Source organism: Passer domesticus, chromosome 10, assembly GCF_036417665.1.
Source record: "Passer domesticus isolate bPasDom1 chromosome 10, bPasDom1.hap1, whole genome shotgun sequence".
Lineage (NCBI taxonomy): Eukaryota > Metazoa > Chordata > Aves > Passeriformes > Passeridae > Passer > Passer domesticus.
In genome coordinates, this window is record NC_087483.1 from 17,152,452 (window position 1) to 17,169,985 (window position 17,534).

Here is a 17,534-nt window from a genome sequence, read left to right on the forward strand (position 1 = left end):
ACTGAGTCTGCACTGTAGTTCTCTTGTTAAAGCCTTTTTTAAGTATCTTCCAAATGTTTTGGTTTTGCTGCACTGGCTAACAAAATTCAGATGCATGTTTTGAACAAATGTGAGGTAGCTTTGAAATTGCTTCATGGTGATTGTAGCAATTTCCCTCACTTGATTTAAAAACAAAACAAGAACCAAACAAACCCTTGAAAGTAACAAACAAAAATCCAAGGAAAAAAACCCCAAATCCCAACCAAGCCAAACCCAAGGCAAAATTACTTCAGCTATCTGATAATGAAGCAGAAAAGACAAGTGTTTTATTAGTAGCAGAAATCAGCCATTTGCTAATTCTGCCATTCTTGTGGGAATACAGATGCACTGAAGTAGCATCATGTGATCAATACTCTAAAGCTCTTATGGTGCAAAAGGAAACTTTTTTTTAACTGTACTTAGCACTCAGTTTATTAATTGTTATGAAGATTTTTTTTCCCCTCCTGTGTAGTGGTAGTGTATTACCTGAACAAAAAGGAGCTTCTTCAGCTGAGTAACCTTTGGTAACTGCAGCCAGTGTAGCTGGTGTTTTTCTCTGGAGTACTGGAGCTGCTTACTGAGCAGCTCTGTGGTACTGAACTGCCCATGGCCTGTAAGAGCAAGTGGATCCCTGACAAGATTGGTAGCAAGTTACTAATGCACTGTTCTACCAGTATCAAGAATGTGAACTGCTTTTTTTTCCCTTTAGGAAGGCTGCAGTGAGTTTAGCTGCTCTGATTGAGATTGCCTGGGCGTACTGAGACCATTCCAGTTTATCTGCTTTTTGGTAGGCAAGTAAGATGAATCTAAGCTGAAATGTTTAAATGGGCAGCAAAGGTATTAAAAAGTATTCATAATGAAATAGAAGAGTTGACTATTAGTGCCTTTAGGTTTTCTTATTGTAAATGCGTTTTCAAACAGGAGTCCTTACCAGACATAAAGTTCAGTTTCCTCTGAACTATTAATGCAGTTGCTTCTTCAAACATATCAGATAAATTATGTATGTGCTGTTCAAGAAACTGTCGTGTATAATTTACCCTAATCAGAAAATTTATATGAACATCACTTGCTAGTAGGTCTAATCAGTGGGATTGAAATTGAGAGATTATTTTTGCATGGCCACTTCTGCTTATTTCTTTGATAACAAGGGAATGAAATCCTCCTCTTTCTTTATCTAGCACATTTTAGTGGTTTATCATTGGAAGCCAATGTCCAGTGCAGATCAGCTTCCATCTCAAAAGGCAGCCCACTGGAGCCCAATTAACTAGAGCTTCTACTTTATTCTCTTTCAAAATGTGACCCAGAAATACTGCATGGAGAAGAGGAAACCAAATTTGAAGTTTTTCAGTGCTGGATAGACCATACACTTATCTGCCATCACCTCTTTTAAGCAGGTAAAGGGATTAGTACTCTGGGTTCTGGTTTGAGCTGTTAAACTCCTCATCTTCAGAACAGTGAGCTGCATATCCACAAGGGCTACTGCTGAAACATTGGGAAGTGTCTTCAGCTTAAGTGCTAAATATGATCAATGAAAATAAACAGTGGTCCTAGGCTGCATACTGTAGAACAGGTCTCTGCATTTCAGGTTGCTTATCAGTTCAGGCTGGTGAGATTGGTTTTCTCATGCATGGTTTTCCACAAATGATGGTTTGGGCATTCATGTAGTCTTGCACCTTAAAATAATAATAAAGGCTACAGTTATAGCTGGGAAATATTACATCCTCTTTGTACAGAGAAATGGTGATTCTTAAATAAGGAGTGTGATAGGTCTTTAATTGAGACCCAAACCTTTTATCTTTTTACAGTAGATTTGAGGCTTGTGTAGCCTCTCCTGTAAGGAGTAATTGTGCATCAAAGACATTTATGTAGAGCCTGAACTATGGGTCACCAGTTTTTGTAAGGGAGGTGATTCATCCAAAAATGGATCTTTTGTTTACTGATAAAGCAAAACCAAAATCCCAGAACTAAAGTTAGAGTAAGGATAGAGGCTTTGAGTATTTTGAATGCAGAAAGAAGAGTTAGCCAGACTGATGATGGCACTTAAAGCAAAACAATAAGACCTGTAGAACAGAAGGATCTAGAAATATATGATCCTTAGAGCATTTTACCAATAGGGGTTACTCTAAGCCAAAACTAGCAGTGGGAAATGGTTGACTAACTAGAGCTAAGCCTAGAGCAGGGTGAATGAGGGTGTTTCAAAGGGATGGTTGGCAGTTTGAAAGGGATATAACATGACTTTCGAAAATTATTCTTGGGTTGACTGAGAGCTGGAGGGGCAGGCAGCCTTCCTTCACCCATGGTAAGTTCTAATTCACAGCTGACAGTCCCCTGGACTGAGCAGTTACAGCTCCTACCAGGGAAGGGGTTCCATGTTAGCTCCACTTCACTGCCAGGGACACAACCACCAGCCCAGCCTTGTGGGAGCTGCCAGGTGCTCATCTAGTGACACTGCAGCCTTTCTGAGTGCTGGTGACACCATCTCGTGTTCCCTCTGAGGAGAGCAGTCCTGTGAAGTACATGGGCCTGGCAGCTTCTAGGCTGAGGTCCTGGAGATTTCCTACCTGTTTCTTGTTATTCACACTGACCCAAAAGGAAAGTCATGGTGGCTGTCAGCTGCAAAGCACCTGGCAAAATTAGTGGTTTGGATTTTGGTGGGGGCTTTCTTGGTTGGTTTTTGTTGTTTGGGCTGGGGTTTTTTTGAGTGGAGTTTTCTGCTTGTTTTTTTATTCTTTGGAATGGAACAGCTGTGTGTTGTGCTCCCATCTCTGCTCTCCAGGATGGGCATCAGTGAGTGCAGGGGCTGCTCACTGTCTGCTGCTGCTGGGCACCCTCTCACCAGAGACATCATCCAGCTTTTTGAGTTGCTACTTAGCACCATGAAAGCCCTTGTCAGGAAATGAGTGTTTTCTTCAGGCTAAGACTGTAGTCTTGGAAAACAGATGTTTGGGGATTTTGTTTATTTGTTTGTTTGTTGCTGGGGGATTTGCCTGGTAGCATTCCCTGTGCATGAGGAGTTGTTTTCATGGGAACATTGGGGGCCCTGCTGCAGCCCTGCCCTGCCCTGCAGCAGCCCCTCACCCCAGTGCCTAGAGGCCATGGATGTGACTTCCTTTCAGTCTCCTGCTCCTGCAGGCATCCTGCTTGCTCTGGCCATCCTGAAATTGTTCCTACCACCCACAGACAGACATCCTCTGCATGCCTGCCCTGTGTCCATGCCTATGTGCAGCAGCTCTTTCAGGCATCAGAAGCCAAGTAGAGGTACCCTGTTTTTCATGTCACAGAATGAGGTGGGCAGGCACTGTGTGCCACTGCAGAGCCCTTCTGCTCTGCAGTGGAGAAGTTCTCCAGAGCTATCCTGGGATTTTGTGTGTCTCTGCAGTGAGAGGTGCCTGGTGTGGAGACAGAGGTAACTGCTCAGGGGTCACAAGGGCTGCCTGCTGTGGGAGGGACAGAATCACTGGTGTTTTTCAGGTAAAGCCTTCAGCTCACCCACCCCTCTCAAGCTATTTCTTCACATGGAAAATCCCACAAGTCAGCTTCCTGCTGTCTGTGCTGCATCCTGGTGCCTGTGTGGTCCTTCAGCAAGGCTTCGCTTTCGCTGGAAAAAATAATAATTTTATTATAAACTATAGACAGCTCAGCAGTAGCTTCCTGTTTCTCAGGGAGAAGAACAGCAGCATGTTGTCTTTTGGAGCAGCTTAAAATTTGGAATAGAAATCTTCTTGTCTGAGTTGTCAGGTTCAGCCTTTGTGCCTTTCCAGCCCCAGGGTGTGATGGCAGCCCTTGGCATCAATCAGCCTTGCCCCCACAGAGCTGGTGATGCCCTGAGATGGAGCTGCCTCTTCTGGCTAACAGGGAGTGCTGTCAGATGCTCCATCCATGCTTGCACTTCCTTATGCCTAATTAGCCCCTGCTGGAAATCCAGGAGCTTCTGCAGTGAGTGCTTGTCCTCCAAGGGTGAGCCCTAGCTCTGAGCTTTCATTTTCTTTTCTTTGCACTTTGTTTTATTTCTTAAGCAAAAGGTTATTCATCTTACAGCAGTGAGCATCTCTATGTCCAAGTTCTCAGCAGTATTAATCTACAACAGATTTTCTCATGTTTAATTTCTCATCCTAGTTACTGTCCAATGGAAACAGCAATTTTGTCTCTACAGACCTCAAGCAAAATACAGTGAGTGGCAGACAGTGATGCTCTTGTGCAAAATTTGTGAGGTACCCTGGACAGAAAGATGGGGCAGGACAGAAATGCTAGCATGAAGGGGGAAAGCTGAGCTGTGTAAAAGGAAAGGGCTCCAAATGCAAGAGGAATGAATTAGAAGAACTCTTGTTTGGATCACAGCCCGTTAGACTTGCCACCTTTAATCTCTGATCTTCATATTCCACTCTTAAAAACGGAGATAATGCCTCCCAAATCCCACAAGTGTACAGGGCTCTCATTATCGCATTATTTATGAAGCACTATAAGAGCTCTAAATAGGATGTGATGTAGAAGTGTTGGGAAGAAAAGGAAGGAAACCTGTCTGACAGCACAATGGCTGCGAGCGAGGTTGTCTAAGTCCACGATGAAATCTCTCTTGATAAAGCTCCAGCCAGTCCCAGGGCAGCCACACTAAATTCCCTCTTCTTGAAAAGGATCTAAAGCTCGCTGTGCCAAAACACAAAACATTTCCTTTTGCAGGGTGGCAATAAGGTTGCTTTTGTAGCAATGTAGAAGCACATTTTAAAATGACTTTTTAAAAACTCATGTGGCACTGCTTGGGTGGGTGGCAACACCAAAACATGAGCTCAGTCTTTAGTGCTGCTCTCTGCTGCTGGATCAGCAAGGTCACACAAAATGGAAGTTACCGTGGATGGGAGGCAGGCTCCTGTTTAGACAGCTGTGCATGTAACACCATAACACTGCAGATTGAGATAAATGCAACATAATTGCCAGTTGCTCAATCAGTGTATTGCAACATGCTGAAGCAACCATGGGCAGTGCTGTGGCATGGGAAGCTGCTTCCTCCCCATGGCCAGCCAGCCCGCGTGTGCCCACCTGGAACAGCAGGACGAGGTAAAAACCTTCCCCTTAGTACAATTCCCAATGGCTTTGCTCGGTTCACAGCAAGGAGGGATGGGAAAGGAGGTGCCACGTTGGGTGAGGAATGCCAAGAGAGAGCTCCTGTGCCACATGCAGTGCATGAGGGGGTGTTTGAGCCTTTGCACCAGAGTGTGGGGTGCTTTCCTGTGACACCCCTGTGCTGCCCCTTGTGCTCCTCAGATCAACTGAGGCTTCTCAGGCAGGACAGGGGCCAAACCCACTCATGGGCTCCCCAGGAGGCAGTTTCAGCCACTGGATCGCTGCAGGCAGCTCTTGTTCCTGCCTGACAGTGCATCCATACAAATTGTGATACCCATCCATTAGAACCCAGGGGGTATAGTACTTCTCGACTGTAGTGGTTAAATAAAACAACCAAAGATGTGGAAATAATTTTCAGCATGTTCTGGATGTATGAAGCTGTCACAGGTATCCACTGTGTAAAAATAGAAATTCAAGTCCTAGGATCTGTACTGTAGCATCCCTTGAAAATGTCATCAAAAACAAATCAAAAGAAGGCAGCTTTGTCTAGACGCTTGTTTCCTAACACCAAATGCCAGGAGTTATTGCGCCTGTACCTTTCTGGAGACTTTCTGGCTGGGGAATGTTCTCTTTGCAGAGGAAATCCTTTTAACTTTCAGCAGTTCAAGACTCTAATTGGGTGAAATAATAGCTTGGCACTCCCCCAAGCAATATGATTTTTATCTTTTTTTGTTGTCTGCAAAAGCCTGACTTGTCCAATCCTATGACTCACGGAGGGAATGTGGATGTCAGACTGCCCTTGTATGCAGGGATGGGCATCTGGTGAGGCTGGCATGGGCTCCTGGGTCAGTGACCAGTGGGGATCTGAAACATCTTCTACAGAACTGCCCCCCTCTGTCCTCACCTGGGCTGAGGATGTGGTGTTGATGATGTGCACGTTTTTAGGCATCTTCATTCTCATTGAGTTATTCAGAGGGGGTTTTTTGTTGGCTACTGCTCTGGTTTCTCCAGGTGACTCACAATAATTATGGATTCATGCTTTTTCTTTGCCAAACACTAACTATTCATTAGCTTCAGCTAGCATGTTTAGATGTTTTCAGCTGAGACTTAGATTTTGATGGTTTATTTAGCCCAGAAATAAGCCTGATAGAATAAACACTGGAGCTTTGAACCTCTCAGGCTTTTGTTTCTGTGGATTAAACAAACGGAGGTACTTAGCACAAGTCTCTTCGTTGTTCTGGAAAAAGAAATGACCTTGAGCCTCGGGGCACAAAGCAGCAGCTGTGGCTTTCACTGCAAGTACCCTGCCATTCCCTGGGGTCCCTGAGGCTGTGCAACTGCCCACGGTGCCCTGGCACAGCTCTGGACCCTCTGGCCCAGTCCTATTGCTCCTGTGCTCCAGGTCCAGTGCGTGCCAGGAACCACAGCTCAGCCACTTGTGAGGACAAGGTGGTGGAGGACTTGGAGATGCATCAAGCCAAAAAGTGCAGCAGGAAGCTGCGAGGATTATCTTGGGCCTTATCTTGGGTCTTGTCTGGCTCACAGAGTTTATCACCAGTCAGTTGAATTCCAACAGGACTGAGCCGGTCCCAAGCCCACAGCTCCTCCCTGTGCTCCCAGCAGGGCTCCTGTGGGGCTGCAGGTGCTGGTTTTAGCCTCCACACTGCAGAGAACCAAAACCACATGTTGTGCAGTGCTGTTTCCCACCTCAACACGTAAAACTCAGCTGCCCCTGTCCTCCCTGCCCTCACACCATCCTCACTGTCCAGCTGGAGACTCCATCCTCCTGTTGTTGTGGACAGGAGCAATGGAGAAAGGGCCATAAGATGGCAAACCAGGAAACTATGCTGAATAAAATACCTGTGGGACAGGTGGATGCAAAAGGCTGGGCTGCACAGGACTAGCTTGAGCTAAACTGGAACTAGGATTTCTCCTTGAATCCTTGCCTTGCTTAAAGCAAGATGTTCAAGCAGTAAAACCTTCATCTATAAGAAGAGGTGGGCCTCCATGGCCCCTCTGTGAAGGTCCATGTTCTCTTTGTACATCCACAGGACAGACTGAATGCAGGGCCTCACCTGTGGATGCAATAGGAGGAATCTGGAAAAACAGCCAGGCATCCCAAGCAAGCAAACATGACATGAATGCCTGAATGCTGTGCTTGGTTTGTGAGCAGCAGGGGCTGCTGGGCTGGCTCTGCTGTTCTCGCTCACCTGTCACCTCTGCTGTGGGAGCAGCATTTGATCATCCTCCTCCAATTTGTGCCAACAAATGCTTCTCCTGCTGCCACTGAAATACTTACCAGGTGAGTAGCCCCACAACTTGTCTCCTAGGTAGCTTTTGTCACTGTGAGCAAAGCAGCCCCTGCTGCAGGTGCCCTCACAGCCAGTGTCCCAGCTGCTGGTTCAGGACAGTTTGCAGGCAACATGGGGTGTGGGTGGACTGTACCACCTCCTGCCAAGGTCCCTGGCACCCTGCCCCAGCACTGGCTGCCCTGGGAGGTGCAGAACACAAAAATGAGTGGGGTGAGGGGGATTCTTACTGCAGGACACGACTTGTGCTGTGCAAGTTTGTCTCAGTCTTACTGTGCCCTTCACTTTGTCTCCTGCCATGCTGCTTCCCTTGGGGCATTTTTTTTCGTTCTCCTTTTGCCATCTTTAGAGCTTGTTTTCCTTCCTGCATCTGCAAGGCTGCCTGTAACAAAGGCCTGGCAGACAATCTTATCTTGAAGCACAAGCAGTCCTGCTCCTTTCACTAGGGTAAGTGCCCGCTCAAGCACTTGGCTGGAACCCCACAGGCAGCCCTGCCTCGGGCACTGCCAGCTCTGGCCCCTGGCAGGGGCACGGACAGGCAGAGAGCAGGAGAGGGGCAGCTGCAGGAGCTGGGCCCGAACAGGCACTCACAGGGTGGCTCTGCAAGTGCTGTTTCTGAAGTGGAATGCTATTAATTAGATGGGTAGGAGAAATGACTGAGTCTGTTTTTTCCACCTTGGCTCATTCACTTGATTTGAAAGGCCTTTTATTTTTTGTATTTATTTTTGTTTCCTCCCCTGAGTTTGCGGGTTTAATATTTTGGTGATCAAAATAGATCTGCTCTGGAGCATCTGTGGGCAAGTGCCTCACACTTATTTTGGGAGAGAAGGCAGAGGAAGGCAGAATTGAGAACTGTCATTGCTCATGCCTTAAAGCAGATATTCCTGATAACTAGTGCACCTGAAACTATGAAAGAAAGTGCAGATACAAATAGCAACAAAATTAATTAAAGAAAAGGAGCTGTTCATTTTGCCTGACCCCACCTTGCAAACCAGGAAATCCTTCCTCTTATATAGAAACAGGAAGACTGTGTTGTCCTGGCCAGGGGAGTCTGCAAGTCTCAGGTAATTTGTTTTGTTCATGTTGTTGGGGCAGGATGATGAAGTCAATGGAGCTACAAGTGAAAGTCTTCATTCTCCAAAGGTTTGTAGAAGCTTATTATCTCTTGAAAAATCAGGAGAAAACTGAGTTGCTGGGTGCAGCATTTCATCTGGATCCAGCTCTTACTGTGGCCAGTGGTGACCTTTCTGTTTGCTTTCAAAGGCACTGGTAAATGGCCTGATCCCTACAGGCAAATGCTCAAGACACTTGTTCTGGAGTGAGGGTCAGAGCCTTTTTCAGGAACCAGGCATCTGTTCTATCAGACTGTTCACCTTTTGTTTCCAAAGTCCAACTGATGTGCATCATTTTGCCAATAAAAGAGGCTGAGAAGACCACTTTTATCAAATTCTGTGCCTAAAGCACAACTTGTAAATATTCCCTTATACTAAATATCTTCCGATATGCTTTGCTGAGATTTATTTTTCCCTTGTTGCTGCCTCCAGCCCTTTCTGAGTGGCATTTCCTGGAGACTCCTGGTGGCTTCCAGCCACAGGCAGTGAGAGCAGGCACATCTCCTGCCGATCCTGGTGCAGGTTTTGCACAAGGCTTGATTGGATGCCAGTGGTGGTGGATGATCCTCCAACGCCCTGTGGTGCTGCCCTGAGTCACAAGTGCAGGTGCTGTGGGCCCTGGAGCCTGTGACAAAGTAACAACACAGCCCAAGTGTACCTGTGCCATCTGAAGGTACAATCTAGGGTACAATCTAAAAGTAACTCCAGGCATTAAGAAACAAGACTTGTTGTGTCCCACACTGTACCATCAACTAAAAAAAAAAAAGACAGGGGTTTTTCAGGTAGCAGCCTCTGGGGTTTGGTTGACTCCTGGTGTACACATTTGCAGGGCCAGTTTATTTTCCTTTGTTTTAGCAGAATGTGTAGAAACTTAGGTTGATAATAGCTGAAATGCTGATTTATTCACATGAGTCTCCAAGCTGTCAGAAATACCAGCTAGCATGAGAGTTGAGTAAATCACTGGAGCCCACAACTCTGACAGTTAACAACTGCCGTTTGCTGAGGTCAAAGAAGCAAAAAAGAGCTTCAAGTGCATTTTTAACCTAAAAAAAAAAAAGTCTGGATGTAGAATAACAGAATCTGTGCTTTCTCTGATTTCTCAATCAAATTTGCTCAACATGCAACTTAAACATCTGGGCTTCCTTCGGCTGTCAGCTGTTGATTGCCATCCCCTCATGATGCTCTGACCTTCAGAAATTGCTGCAATGAACTGTTCTGCCTATCCATAGTCAAGTTTCATGCCTGCAAAAGATGCAGGCTTTTCTTCTCTATTTTTAATTCACATCTCTTGTTTCTGGTCCCTGTGCTGTCACCTCAATGGCAGAAACCATAGGAAATGCTGCCCTGTGAGGGCAAGTCCCTTGAAACAGCAAGTCCTGCCCTCATCTTCCCCTAATTAATGAATTCAGATGGAGAGAGACAGGGGCTCACAGTGACCCTTGTGGGAGCCTGTATCAGCCACCCCTGCTCTCTGCTAGGGAAGGGTTTGGGCCAGCTTCATACAAGTTTTTGGTTAGACTGTCCTGCCAAGCAAAAAAATGTGTCCTTACTGTGAAAAGTAGTGCTCTGGTGTTGGATCTGACACAGCTCTGCTGTTGCATCATACAGACACATCATCAGTGCCCTTCAGCTGGGCTCTGTGAATCATCACAAGATGATGCCTACAGGAAAGAGAAGCCAGCTTGGTGATGTCTTCTTCTGGCAGCTACTTCTCTAAATGGACCACAAAGTCTGTGTGCTCTCTCAGGTGCCATTTGTACAGGGAGGACAGTTTTGCTTGTCTCTCAAAGACCACAGTTAAAAATGGTTTTATGCTTTATGCAAAAGTGGATTTTTCCCATGAACATGCTTATGAAAGCAAACAAAAAATCCAACATTCTTCCTGGGAGCAACCCCCTTATCCTAAGCCACTCTCCTGATGTGAGGGGGACAACCACGAGGCAAGCCCTGCTGTGCCCACAGGGCCACGTGTGCCACTGTCCCTATGAAGGCACCCAAGGAAGAGGGTGGCAGAGACTTCAAGGCTGCTCCTGTGTGGAGGGACACGCTTCCCATGCACCTGTGGGCTGGAGGAGGCTGTCTGGCTCTGCACCTACCCACTGCACACACTGCCCATCTTTGGTCTTTTTTCCACTTACTTGGGGATTAGTCATGCCAGGGCTTCGATGTTGCAACTTTGATGGTGTAATCCTGCCGTGTCTTTGGTAACTCAGTGTCTTCTTGAACAAGATGGCAAAGTTTAATGTCTGATGTGAAAAGCAAAAATATCTATAAAGGTGAGTATTAAAGTCCTTTATAATGAATTAATATATCATAAAAAATGAGAATAGAAATAGTGCAGAGGGGATTTTCTTTTTTGATCTGTCATTGCAGACCACTTTCAACTGTGAATTTCTTCATAAACATTTAATATTCATGACACAATTCCATTTTGACATGAAATCTTCAGGGATGCATACTTCAAATGCAGCAAAACCCGCATTTCTAAAAGAAAGTTAAATTCTTCCTGGTCCTTGTACTTACTTTAGTCTTTCCAGATTTGTGTGATCTTTTCACAGCAGTTGAGATGCTGCAGAGACCCTGGTTTGCTTTGGCTGGTGATCCAGCAGAAGTGGGATGTCACACTGGCAGTGACCCACTGAAGTCCCAGGGGATGAGATGCTGGAGGGAGCCTGTGGGGACTCTGGTCCTTGCAATTTGTGACAAACATCACAGGCAATGAGCTGCCCCTGTCCTACCCCCCATCGTAGTCACCCCATGAGAAAAGCACGTTGGGGTGAGGAGCGGGTGTCTGGCTCTAAGCACACTGCAAGGGCTCCTGCAAACCTGTGCTCAGGCCCATCCTCATCAAACAAAGTGCAATTCCCCTTCTGAGGTGGCTCAGTTTGGCCTCTTTAGATTCATGCATCAAAAGCACAGCTAAAACTAAACATCACCTTTACTCAAGCTGCACGGGCTACAAAAAATACAGAATGCCTGCTCTGGTTTGTTTTGTGTGGATCACATCCTGCTCTCAGTGAGTTTCTGTCAAACATATCAAACACAGTTTGGGGGATTTCCCTTCAGCCTTCACAGCATCCTTCATTTCTCTCCCTCTGGGGTCATCCTGCTGCTGTTGCACTATGGAAACATAAGAGTTTTGACCAAGTATTTGTGAAATTCCCTGCACCACAACAAACCTTGAGCTTTGGCAGAGCCTGGACTGATGCTCTGGGCAGGGGAGACCCGAGGGGTATGTATGAGCACCAAGCCAGCCCAAGGCCTGCTGGGAGGAAGGCGAGAGTCCTGCCAAGCTGAGAGATGCTTTTGAAGGCTGCAGCTTCATCTGATATGATTTCATAAAGCTAACATTTAAGGGTCAGATAATGAGATATGCTGCTTCAGACATTGCATACACAAGCCCAGCCCACTGCTGAGACAAAAGTGGCTTTAAGCCCCATCTATCCGTCTATCTGATCTATCTGTTTGCCTTTTGCCAGCTGGCATGAAATGTTCTTTTATCTAAAACTATTTCCAGCTATTTCTTCTCTCAAAATCTCCAAAGTGTTTGCATGATTTGAAAGAACTATTTCCAGGTTTTTTGGCTGCACAGCATTCAAGCTTCAGATTTTACGGCAGGTATTTGAGCACATTCCCTTGCTTTTGTAAGGGCTTTTACAGCAGGTCACCTGTCATGGGAAGGGTGTGTCTCCTGCTCCAAATATTCACTTTCTCATGTTATTTTTGATACCTCCTTAACAATTGCAGGTTGGCAGCATATTACTCCTAGTAAGCCAAGTCCAAAGAATGAACAGGGCAGTTTCATGTGTGTGATGATCTCCATCTGGAATGGGGAGAGGTTCTGGGAGGTGAGAGGTGTCTCATTGTGGCTCCATCTCTTTGGGACTTACTGGGCTCTGGGATTTGCAGATGCCCCATTTGAAACTACACAGAGTCCTCCAGGTGTGAAACCCAGAGCTGCTGCTGTGTACCGCTCAGGGAATGGGATAGGGAGAATCCTTTTGCTGCACTTGTGAGCCTGCCACTGAGACATCAGTATTTTTTTTCCCAGATCAGCTATTTTTAAAAGACATTTTTATTGCTGTTCAGCACATGGTGGGCAGTGATGATTGCTACGTTTCCTTATGGCAGTACCCAGGCTACTGTGTGTTCAGCTTTTCAGGAGTAGCTTTGATAGGTCCAAGTAGGAGGAACTGTGATGTGGATTGTACCTGACTTGTTTCAGGGAGCTTGAATAACATGTACTTGTCTTCATACCAAACAGCTCCCTGGGTAGCAGCCACATAAGGGAGCAAATCCTGAAGATTGGCCTGTCCCTCATGGTGATGCTGGATGGCAGCATAAAGCAAAGGATTTCAGCTACCTGCTGGAGAAGTGTTTGATGCCAGTCAAAGTTATTGCCTGCTATGTATTTCCAGGCAGCATAAAAAGGAAATCTTTGTTTTGTTGCGCCTTTTTTTTGTTTGTTTGTTTTCAGGATTTTTTTGTTTGTTTTGGTTTTTTTTCTAATGTAGCAATTTGTGGCCATATCACAGGGTCTCGAGGGAGCATTCTTGGATGAAAAAATTACTTCAGGATTTGGCCTAACATAACTTTAAGATAAAAACTTTTATGTAATCGCTAATTCACAGTCGCAGTTGCTTTGGCTTCTCTCATTATCATTCCTAAGTTATTCTTTTCATGCTGGGAGTTGGATTTTCCTGGCACTGCCTCTGTTTTCAGCAATGTATACACCACAATTGCTGACAACTAGGAGTTGGATCCCATGTTCCTCGACCCTGGCTGTAGCTTGTTTTTTCTGGCACCACTTTAAAGTCTCCCATCTGCACTTGTCTCCTGATGACCAGTGGCGGTCCTTCAGCTGTGTGAGAAGTGCCTGATGTTATCCTGTTGTTCTCGCACTCCTCCAGACCCGATTCTCGGCTGGGCTGTGAGCACAGCCCTCGCCTGTTCCTAGATAGAGCCTTATCAGGCCAGCCATGGCAGTGCTCCCATCCCCTTCCAGCCCTCCCCTGTATTACTGGAAGGTCTGTTAGCTCCGTGCATTTTAGCGCAGCAGAAATGCTGCTCTGCTGCTTCTCTGGTTTTCCAGCCCTCTTTGCTTCTCTGTAGAAATGTCCCCCTGCCTCTATTGAATCTAGGCTCTGTAGGAGATCACCTCTGCACCCTTCAGCTGCTGAGAGCCAGAAGGAGAGCTGTGTACTGGGGTCTCTACTTGCCTCTCATCTCCACTGGGCTGTTTTTGTTCAAGCCTGGTGCTGGTTGCTCTGGATCCAGCTTACTCATAAGATGCCACTGCTCCTCTTAGCAGTATTTTGAATGAGTACAGCTGTTCTATGCTTGAATTCCTCCTCCCCTGGCTTCCCAGGAGTATGACTTTTTAAGGGATGTGTGCTGTTTGGTAACAAGCAGGTGCCCTTGCTCAGCTAGGAGGCTGGGTATTTCTCTGGGCTTACTCTGTAGTTTGATGTGGGCACGGTGTACTTGACAGATTAACAGTGTGTTCATTCCTCCTCCACTGCTTGTCTGGGTTTGTTTATTTCTGTTATTCCTGTTATATTCAGTTTCATTTGTTATTTTTGGCTTTGTTTTCCAGGCCTCTCTCCTTTACTTACGTTCGCTCAGGTTAAAGGAATTCTTTTTGTGCTTTCTTAGTATTTTGAGGGAAAACTGATGTGTGTTTCGTGCTTTTTAATCGTGCCTCAGCAGACAGGGCAGGCAGGAGCTTGCACATACTTGTTCCTTCCCTGTCCTCATTCAGATGTCAACTGACTTTGATCTTCCTCTACCTCCCAGCATGTGTTGAAGCTTTACTAGGCATTCAGGGTTTCCATTACCTCCACCCCACAGCTGACATGATGTAGCAGTTTTCAGCCATCCCTCTTTTTGCTGTCATCCACTGGCCACCGCCAGGAAAGCGTTACCCCAGGCTGGGAAATTACTGGGGATGACTGTGTGCTGGAGCCCAGCTCCCACCGGCAGCAGCGCTGGTGGTTAGGCACGTAGGCCTCCCTCAGTCAGGAGGGGAGCAGTGTCCCAGCCTGGCTGCATTTCATGGAAAGCCATTTTTCAGCTGATTTCCTTTCCTGCTTGCCAGTGCCCCACTGGTTTCCATGGTATTCGTGGTTGTGTAGGGGTGGCAATTTCAGTATCCTGGCAGCCTTCCAGGCTGCCTCTCCATAAAACCCTGTATGGTTTCAAACGTGTATGTATATATATAAGGTTTTTTCTTATTTTCCCTTCATCCCACAGAGCTGCTGTGTGCTTTTAAGCAGTTAATCTATTCCATCCTTCGCTTATCTCACAGGCACAGTGTGAGGTTGTGCCCGTTCTTGCTGGCAAGTTGCTTTGAGGTTCCTCTGATGAAAGGTTTGCTGTAAAGGCAAAAAGTGATCAGAGCCATGTTATCGCTCTCACTTCCAGGGGCTCATACAGAACATCCTACTGAAAGAATAACATGGTCCCAATGACCACAAGCTGATTCTTGGAGCTGAACTTAAATGGGCTGGCATCGCCATCACTTCCATCCTGTCACATAAAGGCTCCCTCCACGTCTTCACCCACTTCTGAGAGCTGCTGTGGGTGTGAGCTCCCAGCCCAGCCAACATCTGCAACAGCAGTGCAGAAAAAAATCATAAAATCTTCCTTGTTACAGAGGAGATTCTGTCAATCCTGTTTTGTTTAAAAAACAAAACCAAAACAATCCAGGGCTTTGCTCTAAGCAATATTTGGAGTGAGCACACATCTGGTCTCAGCTTCACGCAGGCTTTCATAATGGTCTCTAGCCATAATAGTCTCATTTTTTGGAAGCGAGTCATTGCTGCTCTTCGGGTTGAATGAACTCTGATCAGGCGTGGACCTCAATGCGTCAGGGTGAAAAAACACCTCATGTCTGGGCTGTGGGAGGCTGGAGGGGTTGGAGAGAGGGGGTGCCGTGCTGGGATACGCACAGAATGGCCTCTGTTACACATAACTTGGAAGAGTGATTAAATGGAGACCTTCTTGGCTAAAGATGGCAGGGCTGTGATTTGTGATTTTGGCTGCTGTGGGCTCCGTTTCATCCGATAGGATACATCTGGCAAAACAGGGGAGTACCGGATTGAAGGCCCTCTTTGTTGAGATAGGCTTAATGGCCCTGAGTTGAAGGAAGATGGTCCTTGGTCTGCTGAAGGGAAAGGAGCTGTAAACTGCAACATGTATTAACTATTTCTATCTGTAGAAACCACAGGAAGAGATAATCCAGTAGTAACAGCTGCCCCTGGAATTATTTGTGCACATGTTTGGCTCCAAAGCTTTTTACCCAGCTGGCTGGAGGTCACAGTGAGTACAGATAAGTATTTGCCAAACGCTAAGGAGAAGACAGGACAAGGTCAGAAGCTCTTCTGGTAGCAAGGCAGAGTATGTTTAGCAAATGCTGCTATCTCCTGAATTGGGGTGAGAGATTTCATCAACAAAATACGCAGGGGAGCTCTGAATACGAGTGGAGGGCAGGAAGAATATGCTTTACAGCTTTTGGTTAAGCCAAGAGAAACTTGAGACTTGTTGTTTCCTTCTGAGTCGAGGACTATCTGCCAGCCAGTCCCAGGGACCTACTCCTGCAGATGAGCACTGTGAAACTTCCAAGCTAGTGTCCCTGTCAGTGTGGCTCATAGTAGAGATCTGAGTTCTGTTAAATCAAAATGCATTTTCATTTAAATCTGTATGCAAACATAAACTCTCTCCTGTAACATTTTCTCTCCTCCTTTCACTCTTCAGATCCTCTCCCTCCTGCCTACAACTTCCTCCCTCTTTCTGGTCAACATTTAGTTCAGGGTCCATGCTTCTCTTTGCCCTCATTTCACACCCCTTCCACCCTTCTGTGGCTGGGAATGTGAGAGCTTCAGCACTCAGGAGAGCAGAGCTATAGGGGTGGTAGTTTTTCCTTTTGCTGAATGCAGCTTCTCCAGAGTTGAGGGGATGGTTGAAAGTAAATAAATACAAAAGTGAAACTGGAAAAAATGCTAGAGAGGGGAAATCCTGCTGAGACATTGATTTTACTCAACTCACAGGGGTAGGAAGTAACTGTGCCCTCAATGTTACCTGCAGGCCCCAGCAAACACGACTGATGCTGGTGGCTGGAGTTGGTGTCCTGGCCTGTATCACTTCAAGGAAAGGGTTCCTCCTGATGGATGCTTTGGTGAAGCAGTTACTTGGGTTCATGTTTCCAAATCAATCCATGAGAAGCAAGCAGGGTGTGCAGAGGTACTGACTCATTTCTTGATCTGAAGGAACAATCTTCTCAGATAAAAATGTCTCAGAATTGTCAGGCAACAGATGTCATGCTACAGGCAGAAGCAGAAGGGATAGAAATCTCCTGTTTGGTTTAGTAGAAGGTAATACTTTAATTTCTGTCTTCCTCCAGGTGATGTTCCCAGAGCTGGCTGCATGCAGGAGGGGAGGAATGCTGGGCAGGCACACTCAGCAGCACCTTTCTCTGGAAGCTATGGATCTGAGAGTGGTAAGCCCTCTGACATTGTCCTCCTTACAGTGGCAACAAAATCTGAGTTAAAAGGGGCTTCAATTCAACTCTGTTTTAACTCTTTTTCGCATTTGCAAGAGAAGACAAAACCTGAAGAAGCTCTGGTGTTGGGCTCATAGTTGATGCCTCCTTTCTCATTGCAAAGGGCAACAGTTCCAAGAAGTCTGAGCAAAAACGATGCCCTCCACACTGTCATTTAAAATAACAGGAACAAGTGCATGTTGTAGACACCACTTCTATTCCTTTAGATGAATGCCTGGCACTTGTCAAGCTGATGTCAAGTTCAAGCATGGCCAGCAATGAGCACAAACAGAGGCTTCCTCTGGACCTCCACCATGGAAAACTGAGTGCAGGTCTATCAGAAACTTTCATTTTGTTCTCAGAGGGCATTTTTATTAGCTTCCTGATAGGAGAAATATTTTTATGTCAAATCCTAATTGTCTGCAAGAAATTAAAGACCAAAAAGGAAAAGGTGGCTTTTGAAAACCACTTGACTTGCACTGCTAACTATCTTGTGTA